The sequence below is a fragment of the Monomorium pharaonis genome, chromosome 9 (genome assembly GCF_013373865.1).
Source record: "Monomorium pharaonis isolate MP-MQ-018 chromosome 9, ASM1337386v2, whole genome shotgun sequence".
In the NCBI taxonomy this organism is placed as follows: Eukaryota; Metazoa; Arthropoda; class Insecta; order Hymenoptera; family Formicidae; genus Monomorium; species Monomorium pharaonis.
Genome location: NC_050475.1, coordinates 8,928,496 through 8,935,475, shown reverse-complemented (window position 1 = coordinate 8,935,475; position 6,980 = coordinate 8,928,496). Strand labels below are relative to the sequence as shown.

The following is a 6,980-nucleotide window of genomic DNA, read 5'->3' as shown; positions in this document are numbered from 1 at the left end:
TTATACTTTTTAATTCAAATGAAAAACGTATTAATATACGTGGATGACATTATTCTGACTTCCAAGGACTTCAAGGAACTAAACAATGTAAAAAAGAAATTAAAGTCTGAGTTTAAAATCCAAGACTTAGGTCAAGTTACTAGTATTTTGGGAATCCATATTGACAGAGAAGGAGAAACTGGACGCATCAAACTATCCTAAGAAAAATAAATAAACGAGTTGTTGGAAAAATTCAACATGAATTCTGCAAAAACAGCACACACGCCAATTGAATCGAACACAAAAATTACGAAAGAACTTGGACCAAAAAACGACGAAGAAAAAGAACGAATGAAGACCTTATCGAGAACTCGTCGATTGGAAGTCAAATTTATTTGGCAAATGCAGACCCGATATTGTTTACACAGCAAACGCGTTGAGCAGATTCTGTACTAATCCCGGAGAGCAACATTGGCTGCTGGCAAAACGGGTGCTTACATACCTCAAAGAAACAAAAACCTATGGCATCGAATAGAAAAAGAACAAACAAAAATTAAACGCATATGCAGATTCGGATTAGGGCGGCGACACAGAAGATCAACGATCGTACTCAGGAAATATCCTAACGCTAGCGGGAGGAGCAATTAGCTGGAAATCCAGGAAGCAACCTACGGTATCCTTATCCACAATGGAAGCGGAATACATCGCTCTTTCCGAGGTGTCGAGGAAAATCGTGTATCTAAAAAGACTGTTAAATCATATGGAATTTTATAATCTTGTAGAGAATCCAATTTGTGTATTTCCATGCCACAGACTCGACTTGTCTCCGGATAGACGCAGTTTTCAATCAATTTGACAGATTTCCGACACTTTCCACAGGTCTCCAGAAAAAAAACTGTCATTTCCACTTCTTATACGGCTCATGGATATCCAGGGAAAATTTTAGGTTCCTTTTGTAGTCTAAATCTACCTTTTTAAACATTCTCCATCTTCTTTAGCTTTTATTTTAAACTGCGCACCGACAGGATTTGTCAGACTTAAGACACAATTAATAAGCTGAATTTCGATGCTCGAGAGCATCTTAAAATCCTCCCTTTCTATCTTTCCTGAAAAACTGTAAATTAATTTATTGCGAAAACAAGAGATCCGGGTTCGAACCCCGGCTGAGGTATTATCTTTTGCAATAAATTATTTTACAGTTTTTCGGGGAAAATAGAAAGGGGGGATTTTAAGATGCTCTCGAGTATCGAAATTCAGCTTATTAACTGTGTTTAAGGGTCCATTCTGATTAGATAGATCAAAAAATAGGCAATTTTTGTAAATTTTTTGTAGAAAAAGTAAACAAGTAGAAACGCAAATATTTTATATTGTATCTATTACACTTTAAAGTATATTGTAAAAAAATTTCAGTCAATTTTATTAATTTACTGCAGCGGAATATGGAGCAGCCAGAATCTCTGCGCGCCAACCATAGCGTCCTGGCAAAAAATCTCCAAGTCTTAAAATTTGTCTGAAACAACCAACCAAAAGATTTTTCTGTTAAGAATAAATGTAATTCTGGAATAGACTAAAGAAAATAAGTTTGAATAAAAATTTACAAAATGGCGACATTTAAAAAAAAATTTCAATTTTTACTAAAAATTTCCGATACTTTTTTATTGATAAAAAATAAAATATTACAGATATCGATACGTTAATAGTCTATTCCATAGATCAAACATATATATATATATGTTAAAAAAGACTGGATGTGATTCGTTGAAAATTGTGTGAGTTATTACTTCCGCCAAGTCGAAAAATGTGGTTTTCGGGAAAATGCGTTTAAAGTTTCAAGTTAAGTTTTCATTGATATAAATGTTTATATGTGAATACTTACAGCTAATCAACTATTCCAGGCCCATAGAGTATCCCCTGAGCTTCCTCGAAATTGCGCAGGGTATTCAAATTCTCGTTAGTTGGCCCGCCATTCTTTGCTCCACGGATTGATAGAACATTCGTCGCTCTGCATCTTTTATGCGCTCTGCGTCACGATTAGAGGCATATATGTCTGCATATGGGCCGATGGTAATGCTCATGGTTTCCATAATTTTCAAAATAGGTTTGAAACCTTCATTGAAAATACAGGTGACTAGAAATGCGGCTATTTGAATAATATTAGAACCGCAGAAAACGTGTTTTGGTGCAAATTGCCAAATAGTTTTGTTGAAACTCTCATTATTATTTTGAATAAATCCTCCACAGCAACGAATCAGTAAATCATGTGATGATAAATCTTCATAAATCGTTCGAATTACTTCCTGCACTTCCAGCCGCCATATACCTGCGGTGCTTGCTCGCCACCTGCCTGAGCACAGCCGGTTCAGAGGCTCATAACTTTATAACCGTTACAAATTTCACTTTGCGTTTTTAACACAATATTCTACACACTTAGGGCTATCAAATTATGAAAAAAAAAATTTGGATTTTTTTTACCAAACTAACCAGAATGGACTCTTAAATTTACAGTAAAACTCTGAATGGAAACGCAAGTAGTTAAACAAGAGATAACAGAATTTAAAAATAAGGAAATAAATGTATTAATCTGATTCTTCTCTGGCTCGATATTGCTGTGACAGGTCGAAGAAAAAGTAGTTATTCTCTGCATAGGATGAGGCGTAGGTTATTTTCTCGTCGTTCAGGGAATGCAGATGGCGTTTGTCTTGGCAAAGGAGGAAGAGGCGTGCCGTTGTTGAAAAAAGATATGGTCCTTGATACACCTTGGTTGAAATGATTCCGTTATTGTAGCAGAGATCTTCCTTGGGGTGTTGAATACTGCCTGCTCGGACGTTATCAGCGTTAGCTGTTCAAATTAAAAAACAAAAAAAAGAGGAAGGTAAAGACTACCAAGGAGTATATACTGTAACCTCGAAGGTGATTGCGTGATCGACCTGAGCTAGTATACCTCGATAAGGTAGAAAATGATACTGTAACCTCGAGGGTAACAACAGTCGACCCGAGCTAGTATCTGAATAGCATGCACGTATACTGTTACCTCGAGGGTGACAGAGACGTCAACCCGAGCTAGTATACTTCGACGAAGAGGATGTCGATACTGTAATCTCGAGGGTGATGCAAGAATCAACCCGAGCTAGTATCTTGTTATTGCGTATGTTTACAGCTTCCTCGAGGATGACGGGGAGGTCGAATCGAGTTTATTTACCTCGTCGGAAAGGTTGTAATTAATGTAATCTCGAAAAGGACGTAACAATTGACTCGAATTAAATCCCCGGCAATTTTATTCGTACTCATGCTACAGCTCTCAATGAGCGTACAGAGACGAGTGTAAGAATGGCCGTCCACTGGAGTAAATGGAGTGAAGGGAGAGGTAGATACCTGAGTAGGAGGTGGTGACTCTCTCGACCGCGCGGCCAAGTCAAAAGACTCGTGGTATTCGGAGGGGGGGGGGTTGCGTCCGGGCGCCCTGAGATCTCGACGTGTCTACAGCGAAGAGATCCTCAGACTCGACCGATGAATTTTGGTGAATTCCGAAAACTAGACGGGGAAGCTCGTTTTCCAGAAACTCCTCTTTCGAACTCCAAAAAAAACATTAGGAAAGAAAATTCCAGCTCAAATCAATATTGAAAACGCACGGAAAAGGAAAAAGGACTGCAAGAAAGCACGTCAAAGCCGTCGTTAAGCAAATCAACAAGTCTCACGCGCACTCACCCAGCGCCTGCGACTCCGCTCACACGGCGCCCATACCCGACCGAGCTGCCGCCGCACGCACTCACGGGACTGTGCGAGCTCCTTTTAACTCATTCCCGCAACATTCCCCCCGGCATCCGGCGACGCCGTCGTCGGATAACCTGCGTCAGGGGTCAGTAGGCAGGACGCAGAGCTTCGCGATAGGCCTTTTGTAAGAGCCGCTGGCTGTCCGAAGCGTCACAACTCTGGCCAGTCCATCAACTCGATAACTTTTCCCAGTGGCTATTTGGCTGGTGGGTAACGTTCATCAGTCACGAACACCAGCGAACCTTCAATTATGCAGTTGGACGGGTGGTGCCACTTAGAAGTAGCCTGAAACCTCTGAAGGCATTCAGCAGACCATCTACTCCAGAAGAGGTCCACTTTCTGACGGAACAACTGCCACCGCGAAAGTCGCGAAAGAGGCACCTCGACTAGACTGGGCTCCGGCATTACAGTTGGTGCCTCACCGATGAGAAAATGACCAGGCGTCAAGGCGGACAGATCTTCTGGGTCGTCGGACAACGGGCAGAGGGGGCGCGAGTTCAGGACTCTATTTATAAGTAGAATGTATTTTTTGACACCTGTATGAGACAATTTAAAATATTACGTATGTTTCATATTTAGTGGGTGTACTCAAGATATAGCACTTTTTCCTATAATCATATCGTCAAAATTAAGAATAATTGTTTAAATATAGTTTTATGTTCTCATTCTTTTTTCCGTACAATTTCCTTCATTCAGTAAACACGTTCTTTGCTGCTTCTTTCTTCTAAAGATATTAAAATCTATAAAAGTATTAAAAATTGCAAATATTGATGATATTAATTGTTAATAGTGAAAAAGGTTATAGGACAATACGGGGAAATCGGGAATCGTAACACAAATATAAACAAAACGTGTATTGGCATAATAAAAATATGTAATAAACTTTTATGCAATATAATTTTTTTTTCATATATGTACATATGTATATGTACGTATATGTACATATATAATATATATATATATATATATAGGAAAACTTACAAGTATACAACGCAGCTTTATCACCATCAATACGCCATTCTTAACGCTATTCCACCGTTAATCAACAACCGTTTAAAAAATTAAATCCAATAATTCACAACTTCTTATAATACAGATAATAAATGGTATTTTACTTATATTTACTAACTAAAATTCAGCATTTAATTTCAAGATGATATAAACTTCGACCAATTTTGTTATTTCTTGAAACCCAACATTAATCCATTTCCGGTCCATTTCTGGACACTTGCTTATCTTGACCAAACTTCATGAGAAAAAAATTCCATAAATACATTTCTAGTGGTAAAAAGGGTGCTCTTTTCATTTCTAACATTAGTTTTAACGCACAACTCCCGGAAAAATTAATATGGCGGCTCTAACGGGAGTAAAAGTGAATCCGACTGTTTTCTTAATATTGCAATTTTTAGAGTCTGAAAAACTATAAGATGACGTCATGAAACATTTTTTACATCTTTACCCCTTTTCATCCCCACCCTTAATCCTTTTATGATTCCACTTCCAAGCAAGAGATGAAGATGAAATTTAAATGGAAATCCGAAACGAGCACTTTCGAAAACTTCGTGAATGAAAGCAGCACAATTTTGTTATTTTTCCAATACTATACTATACCTAAGAGATGGGGGTTAAAGTATCGGAAAAATAACAAAATTGTGCTGTTATCATTTTCGAGGTTTTTGAAGATGTTTGTTTAGGATTTTAATTCAAATTCCATCTTCTCTTGTTTGAGAGTGGAATCACAAAAGAATTAGAGGTGGGGATAAAGAGGAACGAAAATATAAAAAATGTTTCACGTCATCTTGTAGCTTTTCAAATTCAAAAAAAAATTTTTTAACAATAATTAAGATTAGAATATTGAGATAATAGTCGGATTTACTTTCACCATTAGAGCCGCCATATTAATTTTCCGAGGGTTGTGCATTAAAACTAATGATAGAAATGGAAAAAGCAACCACTATAAATGTATAATATTTATGGGATTTTTTTTCTCGTGAGGTCTGACCAACAGACGCAAGTGTCCAGAAATGGATGGTTGGGCGATTAACTTATATTTCATTGATACAATTTTATAAAAACAGAAAATTTTAAATAAATAATATTAAATTAATTGATGAATTATAATTTCAGGTTCCTGAAAACTGTCTACTCGCTGTTCCGTCGAATCGAGGAGATGGTGACATAATAAGGTTTCAGGACCACTTTGCCCTACAGTTGGAGATGTTAGCTGGAGAGCAGGAGCGAGAACGGTGCAAGAAGTCTCTCCTTCATCACGTTCATTTTCAAATTAATATCCACGTTGCAAGTGTTACAAATCAGTGCGCTCAATGTACAATTGTACAATTCAAGATTATATCATATATTACAGAATAATCTCAAACTGCTGAATATGAATAAAAATTGCGTGATTAAATCTACCTATCGCGGTTAAAACTTTCTTCTGTTCGCTTTTTCGCTTTTCTTTAATTTCTCATGCAAAACATTGACGTTTTTGGGACCGCAAGAGAAGACGTCATAGATAACTCAAACCAAGTTTCACCTCGATTTAGCTTTCAGTACGAAATGAGCTTTAAGTTTCGTTAAACATGCGTCTTTCGCGCAAGATACGCACAATTCTAGAAAAAATTCAGAATCGTATCCACACGCGTATGAATAAATCAATCGTAATAGAGAAAAAGCGAGAGGCGACTTCGATGAGAGATGACAGGATTTTATTTTCATCGGTGAATAGGCAATAGAGAATCTAAGGGATCAAGGTACTCTATGATATATGTTACTCGTGCATAGCTACTCGATAATCGAAAGACGAAGGACGAAAGTATGCGTTAGGCAAAGTCGCAAAACTCCGAAAGGATCACGGGCGAATTTTCTCTCGACAAATTTACGCTTCGAATCCCTTTTTAAGATAGTTCTATCATCAAACAAGTCTTATAGTAAATTTTTAATTTAATATTATCCAAAATAGTATTTATTGTTTAAATTGAAATTTAGTTGCAACTATTTTTGTGAGAAAAATTAAATTAAGTGTAAGTTATTAGACATTGATGCACATGTGAGACGCAAGTTCGTACAAATCTTTAAGTATATTTCTTTAACTTATGTACCTGAGATTTCTTCCCAGTTAGGAACGCATGCAAAAAAATTTTAGCATCATTTTAATTTCTAAATGTAATATAGGATATGTTATGTCATAATTGTAAATCTAATTTTTGAAATCATTGATTCTAAATTTA

General features: G+C 36.9%; 1 long non-coding RNA gene across 2 annotated transcripts; it reads left to right on the top strand.

The window, feature by feature from the left end:
- The first annotated feature begins 4,128 nt into the window (after positions 1–4,128).
- Positions 4,129–6,164, top strand: LOC114255158. Of its 2 annotated transcripts, none has more exons than XR_003626440.2 (2): positions 4,129–4,265; positions 5,878–6,164. It is a non-coding gene; the product is annotated as an uncharacterized LOC114255158 (long non-coding RNA). The 2 variants fall into 2 exon arrangements; XR_004964590.1 differs by having other exon boundaries at positions 4,136–4,272.
- The last annotated feature ends 816 nt before the right edge of the window (positions 6,165–6,980 follow it).